This window comes from Carlito syrichta, unplaced genomic scaffold (assembly GCF_000164805.1).
Source record: "Carlito syrichta isolate Samal-C Ts95f unplaced genomic scaffold, Tarsius_syrichta-2.0.1 Scaffold308260, whole genome shotgun sequence".
NCBI classification, from domain to species: domain Eukaryota; kingdom Metazoa; phylum Chordata; class Mammalia; order Primates; family Tarsiidae; genus Carlito; species Carlito syrichta.
This window is the reverse complement of record NW_007252356.1, coordinates 213744-234020: the sequence shown is the minus strand read 5'-3', so window position 1 is coordinate 234020 and position 20277 is coordinate 213744.

Genomic DNA, 20277 nt, shown 5'->3' with positions numbered 1-20277 from the left:
CTTCCTTTCTCTTTCTCTCCCTGCTCCAGGACCTGGGCTGATTCAAGGATTTGGGCTGATTTGATCTCCTTTCTCCTGACACCAGAGCAGCCTCTGGTTTCAAAGAGCACTTTGGCGTGGCCTCCCCACTCCAGGCCAACTTCAGTTCCAGAATGAATGTTACTTCTATTCCTTCTATTTATGTTCCAGGCAGAGGAAATTTAGAAGCACTTACATAAACATTTGCAATTTTCAAGGGAGTTCCCTTGAAATTTTGCTGACTTTTACAACTGTGATCCTGAGAGGAGAAAAAGAGTTTTTGTTCACAGTCAGACTGACTGAAGCACCAACCCACAGGGAGGCCTATGGAGGTCTTTCTTTTGTGGTTCTTGGAAGCCTAGCAAGAGTTCCCTATGGGCCTATGTTACTTGGGGCAGAGGCCTGCTTGTGGCCCACTTGTGACCCATTAGCAAGTCATTTTAACTAGCAAGGTATTGCTAGTTACAACTTGCACTAAAAAATAATAATAACAAAGTAAATGAGGAAATTTCCACATGCATCACAGATAGTAAGAAAAGTATTTCGTTAAATTTATGCTTTGGCTGGGCGCGGTGGTCCACACCTATGATCCCAGCACTTTGGGAGGCCACGGTGTGAGGATTGCTTGAGGCCACGAGTTCAAGACCAGCCTGGGCAACATAGTGAGACCCTGTCCCTCCAAAAATTAAAAGAAAAACACACCATATTTGCTTCAGTGGTATACGTGTATGAGTGAGTGTGTACACCAGATCACAATAAAAGGTGTGTGTTTCTCTGTGGTCATGATTATATTTGAAAGCCAGCATCATAGATCAATTTGATTTCTTACTTGTTTTCAAAAAGCACGGGGTTGAAAGTAAAGTACAGGATTGCATTTCTTTGGTTTCCTATTCTTCTCCCAACCAATTTATTTTTCTGCACCCCTACCACACAGTAGACTTGCCTTATTTATGCCCTGTTTAAAGATATGGATCCAAAGAATTAAGATGGGCTTTCAGAGATCACCTGAACAATCAGGAGTCATAACTGAGATGCTCTTTGGCCTGAAAAGGCAGGATGAATTAGTATGTGCAGACCAGGCCGCTAACGAGTGCTGAGTTCCCGCAGTGAGATTCTATTTCACTTAATAAGTTAATAACTATTAACGAGAATATCTTTGAATGACCCTCTTGGTGTCTGGCAGTGATACTTATTAAAGCACTCAATAACATAAAAAAACTACCCAACAACCCAAGGGTAAACTATAGAGATTGTGATCATTTAGGATAAACCGCATATGCCACCTCTGTGCTCTGTAGCTAATATTATATATAACTGCCTCTCCAAAACTTTCCTAATTCTACTCCAAAATGCTTGTTGCTCTGGAACTCAAATGGTTCCCTCCCTCCTTCCTTCCTTCCTTCCTTCCTTCCTTCCTTCCTTCCTTCCTTCCTTCCTTCCTTCCTTTCTTTCTGTCTTTCTTTCTTTCTTTCTGTCTTTCTTTCTTTTTGAGTCAGAGTCTCATGCAGGCTGGAGTACAGTGGTATGATCATGGTTCGCCTCAGCCTTGACCTCCTGGGTTCAGGTTATCCTTCTGCCTCAGCCTCCTGAGTAGCTGGGAACCACAGGTGTGTGTCAACATTCCCAGCTAATTTTTAAACTTTTTTTGTAGAGATGAGGTCTTGCTATGTTGTCCAGGCTGGCCTCAAAGTCCTGGGCTCAAGCAGTCCTCTTGCCTCAGTCTCCCCAAGTGCCAGGATTATAGGTATGAACCATCACGCCTGACTTGGTTATTATTATTGATTGCCTATCATGTGCCAGGTAGGTAGGTAGTCAGTACCTAATCACTGAATTCTGTCATTTAGTTCTTGTAACAGTCTTGTGGCATAGGCATTGCTATCCCCATTTTACAGATGTGTAAACTGAGGTTTAGAGAATTAAGTGACTTGCCAAAGGTCCAGAGTGGCAAAACTGGGATTTGACTCCAAGTTTTTAAGTTTTGAACCCTGAGTAAACTTCCCTGCCTCTAGATAAGAAGGTGACATTTCTCTTCTGGAGCTAATAGTTGAAGTTCAGAAGAAATGACTTTTTTAAATTTCAAAAGAATTATACAGCATGACCAAGTGGGATTTATTTCAGGTATGCAAGGCTGGTTTGACATTTGAAAATTAATGTAATCTATCGTAATATTAACAAGCTAACGAAGAGAAAGCACATGATCATGCCAGTTGGTACAGAAAAAGCATTTTTCAAAATCTAATACCCACTCATGATAAAAATACTAAGCAAGTCAAGAGAAAGGAATGGGCCAGGCGCAATGGCTCACACCTATAATCCCAGCACTTTGGGAGGCCAAGGTTGTAGGATTGCTTGAGCCGAGGATTTCGAGACCAACCTGAGCAACATGGTAAGACCTTAGCTCTACAAAAAATAAAAAAATTAGGCAGGTGTGGTGGCGTGCACCTGTAGTCCCAGTTACTTGAGAGACTGAGGAGGGAGGATTGCCCAGGAGGTCGAGGCTTAGGTATGTTGCAATTGTGCCACTGCACTCCTGCCTGGGCGACAGAGTGAGACCCTGACTCAAAACCAAAACAAGACATTAAAAAAACAAAAAGAAATAGCACAATCTCACTTTGATGAAGAGCATTTACAAGAAACCTGCAGTTAATACCATACTTACTAGTGGAAGACTGACTGCTTTTCCCTTAAAATCAGGAAAGTCACTCTTACCATTTTTATTCAATCATGGTACTGAAAGTTCTAGCCGAGGCAATAACGCAAGAAAAATAAAAAAAGATATACAGATTTGAAAGGAAGAAATAAAACTGTCCTTATTTGCAAACAACATAATTTTCTTTTTTTGATTTCAATAGCTTTGAGGGGGTACAAATGGTTTTTAGTTACATGGATGCATTGTATGATGCTGAAGAAGTCGGGCACATTATACCCAGTAGGTGACTGTCCATTCCTTCTCTCTTCCCACCTTCCCCCTTCGGAGTCTCCAATGTCCCTTATATCCTTCTCTATGCCTTTGTAGCCTAGCTTAGCTTAGTTCCTGCTTATAAGTGGGAATATGCGGTGTTTATTTTTCTGGTCCTTTGTTACTTCTCTTAGGCTGATGGTCTCCAATTCCATCCAAGTTGCTGCAAAAGACTTTATTATTTCACTCTTTTTATGACTGAATAGTATTCCATGGTGTGTGTGTGTATCACATTTTCAGTTTCCACTAATCAATTGATGGGCATTTAGGCTGATTCCACATCTTTGCCATTGTGAATCGCAAACACCACAATTTTCTATGTAGGAAATTCCAAAAAACCTACCAAAAAATTTCTAGAACTAGTAAGCGTTCAGCAAGGTCACAAGATGTAAGATGAATACACAAAAATCAATCCTATTTGTATAAACTAACAGTGAACACATGGAAACCAAAATTAAAAACATAATATCGACCGGACTCGGAGGCTCAGCCTGTAATCTCAGCACTTTGGGAGGCCGAGGCGAGTGGATTGTCTGGGCCCGTGGGTTTGAGACTTGCCCGGGCAGCTTGGCGAGACCCCGTCTCTACAATAAATCAAAAATTAGCCGGGCGTGGTAGCACACGCCTGCAGTTCCAGCTACTTGGAAGGCTGAGGTGGAAGGATCGCCGGAGCCCAGCAGGTCTTGGCTGGGGTGGCTGTGAGCGTGCCATTGCACTCCAGCCTGGGGTACGGAGTGAGACTCCAACTCAAAAAAAAAAACACAACAAAAAAAACCATAATACCATTTATAAACAATCTAAGGAAAATGAAATACTTAGGCATACTCTTAACAAAATATGTACAGGATGTGTACAAGATGCTGATGAAAGAAATAAAAAAAGATGTAAATAAATGAAGAGGCACATTGTACTCATGGATTAGAAGGCTCAACATAGTAAAGACGTCAGTTCTCTCCAAATGGTTCTAGGGGAATAATGCAATTCCTATAACAATCTCAGTAAGGTTATTTGTAGACACAGGACAAGTTTATTTAAAAATGTGTATTGGCCATGTATGGTGGCTCACACCAGTAATCCCAGCACTCTGGGAGTGGAGGTAAGAGGATTGCCTGAGCCCAGGGGTTTGAGACCAGCTCAGGCAGCTTGGTGAGACCTCCTTTCTAAAATAAATAAGAAAAATTAGCCAGGTGTGGTGGTGCTGGCTTGTAGCTCCAGCTACTTGGAAGGTAGAGGCGGAAGGATAGCCTGAGCCCAGCAGCTCGAGGCTGCGGTGGCTGTGAGCCTGCCACTGCACTCCAGCCTGGGCAACAGAGTGAGATTCCGACTCAAAAATAAAACAAACAAACAAGTAAATAAAGTGAATATGAGCACACTGGTGCATGCCTAGTCTCAGCTACTTGAGAGGCTCAGGTGGGAGGATTGCTTGAGGTCAGGAGTTTAAGGCTATAATGTGCTATGATCGTGCCTGTTAATAGCCACTGCACTCTAACCTGGGCAACATAGCAAGACCCTGCCTCTTAAAAAATGTACATGGAAAGACAAAATCCCTAAAATAGCTAAAACAATCTTGACAAAGAAGAATAAAGTGGGAAGAATCCCTCTATGTGATACTAAGGCTAACTATTTAACTACAGTAATCATGACAGTGTGGTGAACATAGAAATGTAGATCAATGAGTAGAATAGAGAACCTAGCAATAGACTGATGCAAATATTCTCAGCCTTTTTTTTTTTTTGACAAAAGTACAAAAGCAATTCAATGGAGAAAGGATAACTTTTTCAAAAAATGGTGTTGGAACAATTGGATATCCTTAGGGAAAAAAATGAACTGTGTACAAAAATTAACTCAAAATGAATCATGAAATTAAATGTAAGATATAAAATTTTAAAACTTTTAGAAAGAAAATAGGAGAGAATCTTTGGATTCTAGGGCTAGGCAAAGAGTTATTAGAACTGAGGAAAAATTAACAAATTCTCTTTCATCAAAATAAAAAAATTTTGTTCTGCAAAAGCCCATGTGAATAGGATAAAAAGACAAGCCATGGTCTGGGAGAAAATATTTGCAAACCACATATTCCACAAAGGAATTTTAAGGTTCAACAGTTAAGGAAAAAAAATAGGCAAAAGGCATGAACAGACATTTCCCAATAGCAAATAAGCATATTAAAGGATGTTCAATATAGTCATCAGACAAATGCAAATTCAAACCACAATGAGATAATACCTATCAGAATGGCAAAAATGAGTAGTGACAACACCAGACGCTGACAAGGATGGGGAGAAACTGGGTCAGTGAGAGATGGCTGATGGGACTGTATAAAGATATAGCCATTCTGGAAAATATTCAGCAGTTTCTTTTTTTTTTTTTTTTTTCTTTTTTTTGAGTAGGAGTCTCACTCTGCCGCCCAGGCTGGAGTGCAGTGGCATACTCATGGCCACCGCAGCCTTGACCTGCTGGGCTCCGGCGGTCCTTCCACCTCAGTCTTCCAAGTAGCCGGAACTATAGGTGCGCACTACCATGCTCGGCTGATTTTTGATTTATTGTAGAGACAAGGTCTTGCCAAGTTGCCCAGGCGGGTCTCGAACCCACAGGCTCAGGCAATCCTCTCACCTCAGCCTCCCAAAGCTCGGGATTACTGACTGAGCCACTGAACCTGGCCTACGGTTTCTTACCAAATTAAACAAGTAACTATCATATGATCTAGCAATTGTACCCCTGGGCATTCATCCGAGAGAAATGAAAACTTATGTTCATACAAGAACTTGTATGTGAATAATGTTCACAGCAACTTTAGTCACAATAACTAAGAACTGGAACTAGCTCAGGTGTCCTTCAACGGGTCACTGCTTAAGCAAACTCTGGTATCAGTTTTGAGCTTTCCTCTAGTAATTTTCCAACTAGTAATTTTCATTACCAAAAATGATTTGCTTTCTCTATTTTTTAAATAAGTTTTTCCTAGCTTTAAAAATAAATTTGGCTGGGTGCCATGGCTCGTGCCTGTAATCCTAGCATTTTGGAAGGCTGAGGTGGGAGAATCGCTTGAGCCCAGGAGCTCAAGACCAGCCTGGGCAGCATAGCAAGACCCTATCTCTACAAAAAAAATCAAAAAATTAGCCATGCATGGTGGCGTGCATCTGTAGTCCCAGCTACTCGGGAGGCTAGACGGAAAGATTGCCTGAGCCCAAGAGGTCAAGGCTGTGGTGAGCTGGAACCACGCCACTGCTCTCCAACTTGGGCGATGGAGTAAGGCCCTGTCTCAAAAAAAAAAAATTAAATTTCATCAGTAAAACAGAACATTGTGAACAGTATCATCAGAAGCTTCTCTTGGGATCTGAAATGTCTCTCTCTGGAGCTGGGAAGTGGCATCGTGTATTTCCCTGACATGTTTTTTGCCCTTGTAAAATAGCATCCTCTGGGTGGAAGCTGGTCTTCAGGTGAACAAAGACACTACAGCACTCCAGTAATTTCAGGTTATGGCTGCCTAGGAACGACTTGTGTGCTTTCTGGTTTCGCTGGAACATGGCTGACTTCACAGGGCTTGCTTGTTGTGACTAATGCAGCAGCTGCAGGAACAGCCTTCTGGAAAGACAAAACCAGCATCATTTGTCTCACCTTCCACTGAGTGCTTGAAGCTTCCATTTCCTCATTAGGAAAATTCCTTTAACCTCAAAGAGCTATTGTGAAGAGTGAAACGCAGAAATAGCTGTGAAGCACTTTGCCCGAGCCAAGGAAATGTGAGTCACCACTTGAGTCTAAGTAGGACTGGCCTCAGCTGTGAGTAACATAAACCCCCAAATACCAGTGGCCTCAACAAGGTAAAAGTTTAATTCTCTCTCATAATAAAGTCCAGGAGTGTGACAACATGGATGAAACTGGAGGACAGTACGTAAGTGAAATGAGCCAGTCACAGAGGACAAATACTGTATGATCTCACTGATATGTGGGATCTAAAAGAAACAGATCAGAAGCAGAGAGTGGAATGGTGGTGACCAGAGGCTGGGGGAGGAGGAGTTGGGGAGATGGTCACAGGGCACAACATTTGTATAAGTTCAAGAGATCTGGCCAGGCACGGTGGCTCACGCCTATAACCCCAGCACTTTGGGAGGACAAGGTGAGAGAATTGCCTGAGCCCAGGAGTTCGAGACCAGCCTGGGCAACTTGGCGAGACCTCGTCTCTATGATATATCAAAAAATTAGCCGGGCTTGGTGGTGCTCGCCTGTGGTTCCAGCTACTTCGAAGGCTGAGAGGTGGAAAGATCACCTGAGCCCAGCAGGTTGAGACTGCGGTGGCTGGGAGCGTGCCACTGCACTCCAGTCTGGGCAAGAGTGAGACTCCTACTAAAAAAAAAAAAAAAATCTAGTGTTTAACACGGTGCTAATAGTTAATAACAATATATTGCTATGTAACAAAGCTCCACATGTACCCCCTGAATTTAAAATAAAAAAAGTATACTTGCAAAGTCCTAACAGAGTGGATTTTAAAATGCTCTCACCATAAAAACAATGATCAATACGTGAGGTAATGGGTATGTTAATTAGCTTGATTTGGCTATTCCACAATGTATACATATATCAAAACATCATGTTGTACACCATGAGTATATATACTTTTTCTTGATTAAAAATAAATAAGTAAAGGCTGGGTGTAATGTCTCATGCCTGTAATCCCAGCACTTTGGGAGACCGAGGTAAGAGGATTGCCTGAGCCCAGGGGTTCAAGACCGGCCTGGGCAACTTGGCAAGACCTCATCTGGACAATAAACCAAAAAAAAAAAAAAAAAAAATTAGCCAAGCATGGTGACGTGCACCCGTAGTTTCGGCTACTTGGAAGGCTGAGGTGGAAGGATCACCTGAGCCCAGCAGGTCAACGCTGGGGTGTCTGTGAGCATGCCACTGCACTCCAGCCTGTGCCACAGAGTGAGACTCCAATCAAAAAGATAAAAAATAAAAATAAATAAAATAAATAAGTCTGGGTGTGGTGGCTCATGCCTGTAACCTCAGCACTTTGGGAGGCCATGACAGGAGGATTGCTTGAGCCCAGGAGTTCAAGACCAGCCTGGGCAACAAAGCAAGATCTCATCTTTACAAAAAATTTAAAAAGTAACCAGGTGTGGTGGTGTGTACCTATAGTCCCAACTATTCAGGAGGCTGAGGAGGAGGCTGCAGTGAGCCATGATTGTGCCACTGCACTCCAACCTGGGTATCAGAGTGAGACTCTGACTAAAAACAACAAATAAAAGAAAGAAAGAAAGAAAGTCAGATGGAGGATGTCTGGAGCCTGTGTGGCCGCTTTGCTCACAAAGCTCTTAAGACCCAGATTCCTCATATATTGTTGTTCTATTGTGTGTGGTTTCTAGGCTCACAGTCATCTCATGATCCAAAAGTGCTGCCAGAACACCAGCCAACACACCCACATTCTAGCCAAAAGGAGGGAGGAAGGGCGCAAAGAAGAATATGTCTTCTTCTATTAAGATTACTCTGTAAGTTGCACATACTCCTCTGCTCACATCCTATTGGCCAAATCTTAGTCATGTGACCAAGTCAAACTGCAAGGAGGCTAGGAAATGTAATTTGTATCCTATTTGGCCATGTACCCAGATAAATAATGAGAGTTCTGTTACTGTAGGGAAAAGGAAATTATAGGAAAAAGGGAGATTGCCATGACTTGGCACCCTAGGACAGTAGAGGCCCATTCTGTCACTTCCACGCTTCCACTGGTGACCTATGGGAAGATTGTACCCTCTGCCAACAGACTTTGATCACGGCAACAAAAAGATGCACAAGTGTGCTTTCACATCAAGCCAAGCCAACCTTCTCTGGTCTCATCTGGCTTACAAGTCAACCCCTCCTTTCCCGCCGCTTGGGAGAGCTCGCCCTTTGCAAACTCTGGCTGGGCTCTGGCTGTGCTGATTGAATCCAGTCATGCCCTGGGCCCTCGGGATGCTCGCCGGGTCTTGCTTGGCGTGAGTGTGGGTGAAAGCAAGGGCTCAGCTTGCCACCGTCAGGGCTCTGCTCTCTGCTCTAGCCTGGCTCCCGGCCTGCAGCAGCCCTCTTTGACCTCCCCGCAGGTCCCAGCAGGGAAGGAGTGCTCTCACCGCCACGACTTCCCCCATTCCTATGACCCCCTCCAGTCCCGCATGGGGACAGCAAGCAATTTCTGAAAACATACAGGGGCTGGGAGCTGGCTTTTCTTCTCTCTAGAACTTGGTGGCTCAATATCTACCTCAAACATTCCCATGTGAGAAATCAAGTGACTTTGAGATAAAACGACTTAACCTCCTCAGGGCTCAGTTTCTGCATCTATAGATTGGGCATGTCGATACCTCCCTCCCTCCAGGATTATTTTGAAGACTAAACGGTGTCACTGTGACTTTACCTGGCACACAGTAGGTGTCACTTAACAAACGTGGGCTTCTTTCCTCCTATAACCACCCACCCACAGCACACAGGCTGGATATATTTTCTTAAGGCAGACCTAGCAAGTTTCTATCACAGCAGGGGGACTTTTCCATGGCGTTACTGTGTCATAGCCAATTCTCCCTCTGCCCATGGGTACGAGCAAGAAAGGCCCCAAATAAGCCTGATTCTCAACAGTCTGTTGTGAAAGGTGTTCCAGATCAAAGAGGCGTGACAACTAAGTGCATGTGACTCTGAGCTGGAAGAAACCTTGCTATAAAGGACAGTATCAGAGCAGTCAGGGAAATTTGAAAATGGACTTGATACGAGTATTGTGTTAAAGTAGAATTTTCTTTTTCTTTTCTTTTCTTTTTTAAGTCGGGGTCTCTGTTGCCCAGGCTGGAGTGCAGTGGCACAATCATGGCTACCGCAGCCTCAGCCTTCTGGGCTCAGGCGATCCTTCCACCTCAGCCTCCTGAGTAGCTGGGAGCACAGGCACATGCCACCATGCCTGGCCATTTTTAATTAAAAAAAAATTTTTTTTTCTGTAGAGATGCTTACTATGGTGCCCAGGCTGGTCTCGAATTCCTGGGCTCAAGCAGTCCTCTCGCCTCGACCGCCCAAAGTGCTGAGATTACAGGTGTGAGCCACCACACCCGGCCAGATTTTCAGAAGTTTATCATTGCATTGTGGTTATGTCAGAAAATGTCCTTGTTCTTAGGATATACATGCTGAAGTATTTAAGAGTGAGGTATCATGATGTGTGCAACTTATTGTCAATTGGTTCAGCAAAAGCGAATTATATACATAGACATCTAGAGAAAATATGGCAAATTGTGAATAATAAGGGGATCTAGGAGAAGAGCTCATTAGGGCTCTTTTTTTTTTTTTTTTTTTTGAGTCGGAGTCTCACTGCCTCCCAGGCCAGAGTGCAGAGGCACGCTAACAACTACCACCGCCGCCACCTGCTGGGCTCAGGTGATCCTTCTGCCTCAGTCTTCCAGGGAGCTGGAGCTACAGGCATGCACCACCATGTCCGGCTAATTTGTTTTTGATTTATCGTAGAGACAAGATCTCGTCCAGTTGCCCAGGCTGGTCTCAAACCCCTGGGCTTAGGCAATCCTCTCGCCTCGGCCTCCCAAAGTGCTGAGATTACAGGTTTGAGCCACCACACCCGGCCCATCAGCCACCACACCCGGCCTATTACTCATTGTAACAGTCTCACAACCTTTATGTGGATTAAACATTTTTTCAAAGTAAGTTTAATTGTTTTAAAATGAAGAGATATAAGAAAATTTCTTTTTAAAGATTGGACATGCTCTGGGGTAGTTCACACCAGGATGAGCACTTTCTAGTAGGGGGAGGTGATGTTTCAGCATCTCAGGCTAGTGTAAGATACCAGTTTATGTCCAGGCAGCCTTCTCCCTTGGAATACGAGGCAGTGTCTGGCTGGGCAGAGGTGCTTGGGGTGGCAGGGGCACGGGGGCAATCAGTAGACAAAGAGCTGGGGAGGACCCGGCCTAGGGTCCCAGAGGAAGCCACGGAGAGTCTGGTGCCAGGGCCAGAGGGGAGGATCAGAGAGGTTGGGGGCCTTGGGTTACCCTGTTCCTGACAAACACTCAAACTTTTCCCCGTTCCGGTTCACGAATTAGCTGTCCACTTCTGGATTCTTTACAGGGGAAAGGTCAAGCTCAAAACCACAGACAAAGCCAGGGTAGCGGTGGGAAGGAAATCACTCCTGTCAGCATCAGGTGCCTTTGCTTATTGTTCACCCACTAAACATTTATGAAGAGCTTCCTCTGTGCTGGGCACAGAGCGGGGTCCTGGGGGTTTAATCATAAGACACAGGAGTTTCATATGGAGATGCAGTGCCCATTGGGGAAGACAGGAGGGGCTTGTGCCTAGGGGAGTCAGAGAAGGCTTCGGAGAGGAAATGGTGCTTGAAGTGAGCAGGGGCCCTGGCTGGACAAGGAGGAAGGGCATTCCCAGCTGAGGGAACAGCATGTGCAAAGCCAGAGAACCGCGGCCCGTGGTAGGCAAAGACAAGGTGGTTGAGGCCATGGATGCGTGGTGGGGGATGATGGGAAATGAAGCTGAAGAGTAAGCAGAGGACTGGAAGCATTTAATGAGCACTTAACTATGTCCCTGTACTGTGTTAAGTACTTTATATTGTCTGGCTGAATTTCCATAGTGACACTATGAAGCAGATGTTATTATTATCCCCATTTTACAGATTAGTCAATTGAGAAGCAGAGATGCTAGGCACATTGATGAAGACTGCCTAACGAGGACACAGTAGGACTGGGACTTGAACTAAGTCTGTTGGATCTCAGGACCTAGCCTCTTAAACAATAAGACATTGGCCGGGCTTGGTGGCTCAGCCTGTAATCCCAGCACTTTGGGAGCCGAGGCGAGTGGAGTGCCTGAGCCCGCGGGTTCAAGACCAGCCTGGGCAACTTGGCGAGACCTTGTCTCTACAACAAATCAAAAAATTAGCCAGGTGTGGTAGCGCGTGACTGTAGTTCCAGCTACTCGGAAGCCTGGGGTGGAAGGCTCGTCGAGCCCAGCAGGTCAGCGCTGGGGTGGCCATGAGTGTGCCACTGCACTCCAACCTGGGTGACAGAGTGAGACTCCAAATCAAATAAAAAAAAAAAAAAGAAAGAAAGACTGGTCCAGATGGAAGGATACATGATGACTGAGGACAATGTGTGTTACTGGACCAGAAAAAGGATATTAGTTGGGCAATGGGTAAAATTTGCATAATGTCTCTAAATTAGATAATAGTAATGTATCAGTGTTAATTTCTTGGTTTTCATCATTGTATTATCACATAAAATGTTAACATTTAGGGACTCTGAATATATATATTTTAAAAGTCATCTATTAGGGTAGCCCAAAGAATCCTGGGGTGAGCCTGGTAATCTCAGCTACCTGGGAGGCTGAGACAGGAGGATCACTTGAACCCAGAAGTTTGAGACCAGTCTGGGCAGCATAGTGAGACCCTGTCATTAAAAAACAAACAAACAGCCGGACTCGGTGGCTCAGCCTGTAATCCCGCGCCTTTGGGAGGCTGAGGTGAATGGATTGCCTGAGCCCGCGGGCTCAAGACCCGCCTGGGCAGCGAGACCTCATCTCAACAAAAAATCAAAAAATCAGCCGGACGTGGTAGCGCACGCCTGTAATTCCGGCTACTCAGAAGGCTGAGGCGGAAGGGTCGCCGGAGCCCAGCAGGTCGAGGCTGCGGTGGCCGGGAGCGGCCACTGCACTCCAGTCTGGGTGACAGAGTGAGACTCCAACTCAAAAAACAAAACAAAACAAAACAAAACAAAAAAAACCAAACAGACAAACAAAAAATCTGGGATGGACCAGATATTCAATAGTGGGAGAAAAAAAAGAAAACTCCAACTATTTTTGGGGGGTCCCTCTAAAGTCCCATGGTCAGTGCTGCTGGACACACAAGTCAGAATCTCTGTCACCTCTGTCCCAACAGCCAGATGTCTCTGCTGTCACATTGATCATAAAGCTCATCAGATACTTAACTTCCTCATGGTGCTTTCTTCAGATACCAGGTGCCATAGGAGGCAGAACCTAGATAACATGCATGTGCCTGCTGTCAGCTGCGAGGGAAACCGAGCAAAAGGGCTTATGGCATCTACTTTGGGGAGATTTACTTATCATGTAGGAAATTTCACATTTCAGAGATTATTTGAAAGATGCCAGGCCCATTCTGTGGCTTACCTCTTCAGCTTCTTAATCATGTCTTTTGACACAGATCTTAATCCTTAAGATCTTAAATGTAATAGTCCATTGAAACAGGACACAAAAAACATAATCTCTGTGGTTTGTGCTTTTTGTGTCCTGTTTCCTTTAGCTTGGAAATGATACACTCTTTTATTTGGGGTTTTAATGGTTGCTCTAAATTTGCATCCTTCTTACAAAAGTCTAATATTATTTAATGTTGATCTCTTCTCCCTTGGCAGTGTACAGACCATAGACATATTAACTCTACTGACCTCCTTCCCAGCTTACCTGTCAGAGTTATCGCGTATATTAATCCTATGAATATTTAAAACCCAACAAGACATTATTGCTATTTGTTTATACAGATGTGTCCATCTATTTACTGATTTCTCACCTCACATCCCTAATTATTCTTTGCTGTTTGTCAGATATTGTGTCTGCTAAATTCTTTGAGGCCTGGGTTGATGCTAACGTCCTCCAGATATGAATGCCGTTTTCTTCTGCAATTCTTCTGGACACAAGCAATCTGGGATCGCCTCAGACAAATGTCAGGGCTTGAGAAGATTTGAAACTTAGCACTCGCTGGGGGGGGCCTTTCTGTTTCAGGTTCGCTTTTCCTTCTAGGAGGTACATTTTCAGGGTCCCCACTGAAAGTGAGGGAGCACATTAGCCCCTCACCCCAGCAGACACACCTGGACCCCAATCCCTTCCCCCACCCCTGCAAAGCTGCTCGACCTGGAATGGGCAATGCCATCTTGAGGAGAAGTGGCCCTAACTGCTCCCTCGCTTGGTCATCAGTTTGCTCCCAGATCCTGGCCCAAAGTCTTGTTAGTTTGCCAACATTTCCAAGCAGATGTTTTTAATATTTCAATCAGCTGTTGTAGTTGTCTTAAGTATGAGCGTTGGTTCAAATTACATAGTGTGCTATTAGTGAAATGTAAGGGCCCTCATTAAGACTTTTGTCTTTATCTTATGAGACTGGTCTCGTTATGTCTCCTGGGCTCAAACAGTTCTCCTGTCTTAGTCTTCCAAGTTGCTGGAACTACAGGCATGAGCCACCAGGCTTGAATCTTAAGACTTTTCCCCTCCTCCTTCTCCTCCTCCTCCTCCTTTTTTCTTTTGAGTTGAAGTCTCACTCTTGTTGCCCAGGTTGGAGTGCAGTGACACGCTCACGGCCACCGCAGCCTCAGCCTGCTGGGCTCAGGCAATCCTTCTGCCTCAGCCCTCCAAGTAACTGGAACTACAGATGGAATCCTCTGGCTCCGGCCTCCCAAAGTGCTGGGATTACAGGCTGAGCCACTGTGCCCAGCCTCTTTTTTTTTTTTTTTTTTTTTAAATCAGGGTCTCACTCTGTCACCCAGGTTGGAGTGCAGTGGCACAATCAGGGCTGACCGCAGCCTCGACCTCTTGTGCTCATGTGATCCTCCAACCTTGGCCTCTTGAGTAGTTGGGACTATAGGTGCATGCCATCACCCCCCAGCTAACTTTTTGATTTTTTTTTTTTGTAGCGATGAGGTCTTGCTATCTTGCCCAGGCTGGTATTGAATTCCTGGGCCCAAGCAATTCTCCTGCCTAAGCCTCCCAAAGTGCTGGGATTACAGGCACGAGCCATCATGCCTGGCCACACTTTAACTTCTTTTTTTTATTTTTATCTTTATTTTAATTTTTTTTTTGAATTGGAGTCTCACTCCGTCGCCCAGACTGGAGTGCAGTGGCCGCTCCCGGCCACCGCAGCCTCGACCTGCTGGGCTCTGGCGATCCTTCCGCCTCAGCCTTCCAAGGAGCTGGAACTACAGGCGGACGCTACCATGCCCGGCTAATTTTTTGATTTATTGTAGAGATGAGGTCTCGCTGCCCCAGGTGGGTCTCGAACCCGTGGGCTCAGGTAATCCACTCATCTCAGCCTCCCAAAGGTGCGGGATTACAGGCTGAGCCACCGAACCCGGCTTATATTTTAACTTCTAATTGTCTTGATTATTTGTGAGTTTCTAGAAAGGCCATTGCAATTTATTCTATGAATTGCCTGTATATTCCTTTGCTCATTTTTTGTCCCCTTTAAAAGTGATTTTTAGGCTGGGCTCAGTGACTCAGCCTGTAATCCCAGCACTTTGGGAGGCCGAGGAGAATGGATTGCCTGAGCCCGTGGGTTCGAGACCAGCCCGGACAACTCAGCAAGACCTCGTCTCTACAATAAATAAAAAATTAACCGGGCGTGGTAGCGCGTGCCTGTAGTTCCGGCTACTTGGAAGGCTGAGGCGGAAGGATCGCCGGAGCCGAGCAGGTTGAGGCTGGGGTGGCTGGGAGCGTGTCACTGCACTCCAGCCTGGGCGACAGAGTCAGACTCCAACTCAAAAAAAAAAAGGTGATTTTTAGTTCTTTTTAGATTCCAGACGCTAATTCCTTATCAAGTAACCTGTGCTGCTACCCTCATCTCCTGGGCTTATCTTTTCAGTTGGCTTATGGGGACTTTTGTAAGCAGAACTTTTTAGTTTTCAACTTAAATAGATTTAACTTGATCAATCTTTTTCTTTTCTTTTCTTTTTTGGAGTCGGAGTCTCACTCTGTTGCCCGGGCTGGAGTGCAGTGGCACGATCATGGCTCACCGCAGCCTCGACCTTCTGGGCTCAGGTGATCCTTCCTCCTCAGCCTCCCAAGTAGCTGGGACTACAGGTGCGCGCTACTACACCTAGCTAATTTAAAAAACCTTTTTGTAGGGATGAGGTTTCACAATGTTGGCCAGGCTAGTCTTGAACTCCTGGGATCAGGCAATCCTTTCCCTTCAGCCTCCCAAAATACTGGGATTAGAGACATAAGCCGCCACACTTGGCCAACTTTATCAATCCTTTTCTTTTAAGGTTTACACATTTTGAGTTTCATTTAAGCAATCCTCCCCTACCCTGTGGTCATGAAAAATATATTATAATATATATCACATATACATAGTTCAATATGTGCATGTATGTGTGTATATATGTAATATTTCAAGCTTTTAAGATTTACTTTTCATTGTTAGATCATCTAAAATTTAAATTAAATTAAATTAAAGTTTATTTTAATTTAAATTTAGCCATGTAAAATTTTATTTTTGGACCGGGCACAGTGGCTCACACCTGTAATCCCAGTACTTTAAAAGGCTGAAGCGAGAGGATTGTTTGAGCCCAGGAGTTCAAGATCAACCTGACACAGCGAGACCTCGTCTGTACAAAAATATTCAAAAATTAGCTGGGCATGGTGGCATGCACCTGTAGTCCCAGCTACTTGGGAGGCTGAGGCGGAAGGATCGCCGGAGCCCAGCAGGTCGAGGCTGCGGTGGCCGGGAGCGGCCACTGCACTCCAGTCTGGGAGGCGGAGTGAGACTCCAACTCAAAAAAAAAATTGGTCTCGTTCTATCCAGAGTGTATACCTTTGATATATACATATGGAGGGAGAGAAAGAAAAATTAAGGTTTCAGGGACAGGGCCCAGTGGTTCAGGCCTGTAATTCCAGCACTTTAGGAAGCTGAGACAAAAGGATTGCTTGAGTCCAGGAGTTTGAGACCAGCCTGAACAACATAGTGAGACCCTGCATCTACAAAAAAATTAAAAAATCAGCCAGGTGTGGTGGCCCGCACCTGTAGTCCCAGCTACTTGGAAGGCTGAGGAGGGAGGATCAACTGAGTCCAAGAGGTCAAGGTTGTGGTGAGCCATGATCGTGCCATTGCACTCCAGCCTGGGCAACAGAGTGAGACCCCAACTTGGGGAAAAAAAAGGATTTCAGGGAGGAGGTAGGGGCCCCCCCAAAGTTCTCAGTACTTGAATACTCTCCTCACCCACTGCTTACAACCAGCCCAGCAGATGGATGCTGCTCTCTGAATTTTATCCATGAGAAAACTGAGCTTAGGACATTGAGTAAGTTGCCTAAGGTACTCAGATGCAAAAGGCAGCACTTGGGTCGTGCACAGCCAGGACCCTATCTGTTCCTACCCCATGCCATCAGCTCGAAAAGGAAGGGAACACCTCGGACAGGTATGTGGTGTGAAGACTGAGCCATGGAATTTTCCCTGAGATGTTTCCTCAATGTCACTTTGACTAAGGGAACAAGCAAATGAGTCTGTGTGACATTAAAAATTGTATATCAACCGGGCTCGGTGGCTCAGCCTGTAATCCCGTGCTTTGGGAGGCCGAGGTGAGTGAGTTGCCTGAGCCCGTGGGTTCGAGACCCGCCTGGGCAACTTATCAAGACTCATCTCTACAATAAATCAAAAACTAGCCGGGCGTGGTAGCGCGCGCCTGTAGTTCCAGCTACTCGGAAGGCTGAGGCGGAAGGATCGCCGGAGCCCGGCGGGTCGAGGCTGCGGTGGCTGGGAGCGGCCACTGCCCTCCAGTCTGGGCGACAGAGTGAGACTCCGACTCAAAAAAAAAAAAAATGTATATCTAGGTCAGGCGTGGTATCTGATGCCTTTAATCCCAGCTTTGGGAGGTCAAGGCTGGAAGGTTGCTTAAGGCCAGGAATTCAAGACCAGCCTGGACAATATAGTGAGACCCTGTCTCTACAAAAAAAAAAAAAAAGCCAGGTGTAGTAGCACACGCCTGTAGTCCCAGCTACTCAGTAGGCTGAGGTGGAATGATCCCTTGAACCCAGGAGTTTGATCATAGCCCACAGTGAGCTATGATTATGCCACCACATGCTAGCCTGGACAACAGAGCGAGACCCTGTCTCTGAAAAAATAAAAATAAAATAAAGAATACATCTTTAAAATATTGCAAGTAAACTTGTAAAATAAAGAAAAACTTTATTGCTTGACCTAATCATCAATACCACCGGTCTTTGAATTTTGGGATATTTATTCATGGTCAAGAGCTCCCAGATCAGATGACTAATTCCTGCAAATCACTAGGTACCTGGATCATCATAATAGCTACTCAGTCAGTGGTACCGACTGACTATTATTTTTAGACTCTGTTCTTAAAACTGATTCAGAGAAATATAATTATTGTATTCAGAATAGAAACCTTTATTTTTATTTTGCTGGTTCTTGGTAGACGTTACCATATTACTTTCAGTACTTTGAGCAATGTTTGAAAATACGTTTCCTCAACACACACGCTTTGGGTATTATACTTTTAAAATCTGCTAATGAACAGGTCAGTATGAACACCTCAAGAATTTTTTAAAAAATTTAATTTACATAGCCATCCCAGTGTCAACCTGCTGGGCTCAGGCGATCCTTCCGCCTCAGCCTTCCAAGTAGCCGGAACTACAGGCACATGCTACCATGCCTGGCTAATTGCTTGATTTATTGTAGACGTGAGGTCTTGTCAAGTTGCCCAGGCTGGTCTCAAGCCTGTGGGTTCAGGCAACCCTCTCACCTCGGCCTCCTAAAGTGCTGGGATTATAGACTTGAGCACCTGGCCGAGCTATTTTTCAATACTTTTAAAAAAATAGTAGCTCTAGTCATAGTCTGTTAAGTGTTCATGTCCTTTAGTTATTAGGTGGTTAACATTGTTAACCAGCGTATATAACTTCAGTATGTAATAAATATATTAACCCTTTGTACGTCACATTTGCTCCTTTCTCAGTCTGTGGTCTACAACTTTGTCACATAAAAGCTGTTTGGTTTTATGGAATCAAATCTTTCAATTGCTTTGTGACCTTTTTCTTCTGCATAAACTTAAAACGTTGCCTTCTTCCAGAGTTTTACTGAATTACTGCTAAATTCTGTTTTCTTTTCTATCATTTGATTTTTTAAAATCTGTCTGAAACTAATTTTGGTGTATGATGTCCTGATTATTTTAGCTTGAGAATAGATTAATATCTGAAAGTCTATTCATCTCTCATTTTGTCTTTTTTCCCTCTAGAATTTCCTTTACTTCTCTTGCTGTTTGTTCTTCTAGTCATTTTGTAAAGGTTCAAAAGAACCAGTGTTTGGGCTTTGATTTGGTGTTGTTAAACCTACACATTAATTTGGAAAGAACTGACATAATTAAAATATTGAGTTCTTCCATCCAAGGACGTTTGTCTCTGTGTATTCATGTCTTTCATCTTATTTTTTCTATCATGATGTTAACATGAACTTATATCTTTTATATTCTCAATTCAGCTTTGCCTTTTTTTCATATTGATCCTACAGATTTTGTTAGTTTTAAAAAAATTTGTTGCAGTTGAGAACAACATGCTTTTACCGTTACATTTTCTAACTTTATTGCAAATGTATAAGAATACTATTGAATTCTGGGTGTTCTTATATTTGCTCTTTATTAACTCAAATGGCTGTTCAGTTGTCCTTTTTGGTGTTTCAAGGTATACAATGATATAATTAGCAAACATGGACAATTTGGTCTCTTTTCTAATACTTATACTTTTTTTAGTTTTAAAGATGTGGGGTACAATTCAGGATTAGGTATACAAGTGGTCATCGTACAGGTAAAAATACTTATACTCCTTTGTTCTGTTTTGGGGCAATGCTTCAAAAGCAATAGCAAATAATTATGGGGGAGGAGAATATATTAAGTGATAAAACAGTGTATTTAGTATGACCCCCGACTGTATTAAAAATACGTGTATATATAAGTTTAGCCAGGTGTAGTGGCTTATACCTTTAATCCCAGCACTTTGGGAGGCAGAGGCAAGAGGATTGCCTGAGCCCAGGGTTTGAAACCAGCCTGGGCAACTTGGCAAGACCTCATCTCTACAATAAAAAAATTAGCTGGGCATGGTGGTGCATACTTGTGGTTCCAGCTACTTGGAAGGTTGAAGCGGAAGGATCACCTGAGCCCAGCAAGTTGAGGCTGCAGTGGCTGTGAACATGCCACTGCACTCCAGCCTGGGCGACAAGAGTGAGACTCGAACTTAAAAAAAAAGTTTACACTAGCTTGTGAGCCTGACAGATATACACAGTTGTCTCTGCATGGCAGGATTTGGCTGAATCTACTATTTTTTTGTTTATCCATATTTTCTAATCATTCTTTCTATGATGATCACGTTATTTTGATAATTTAAAAAATAACGGCAATTGTAATGCCTATGTTGTGTCACTTTTAGGTGGATTATGTTTACCATGAGTTGAAACAGCTATTCTTTATCTGCTAAGGATATTTACAATCTTTTTTTTTTTTTTTAAATTAGGAGTCTCATTCATCACCCAGGCTGGAATGCAATGGCATGCTCATGGCCACCACAGCCTT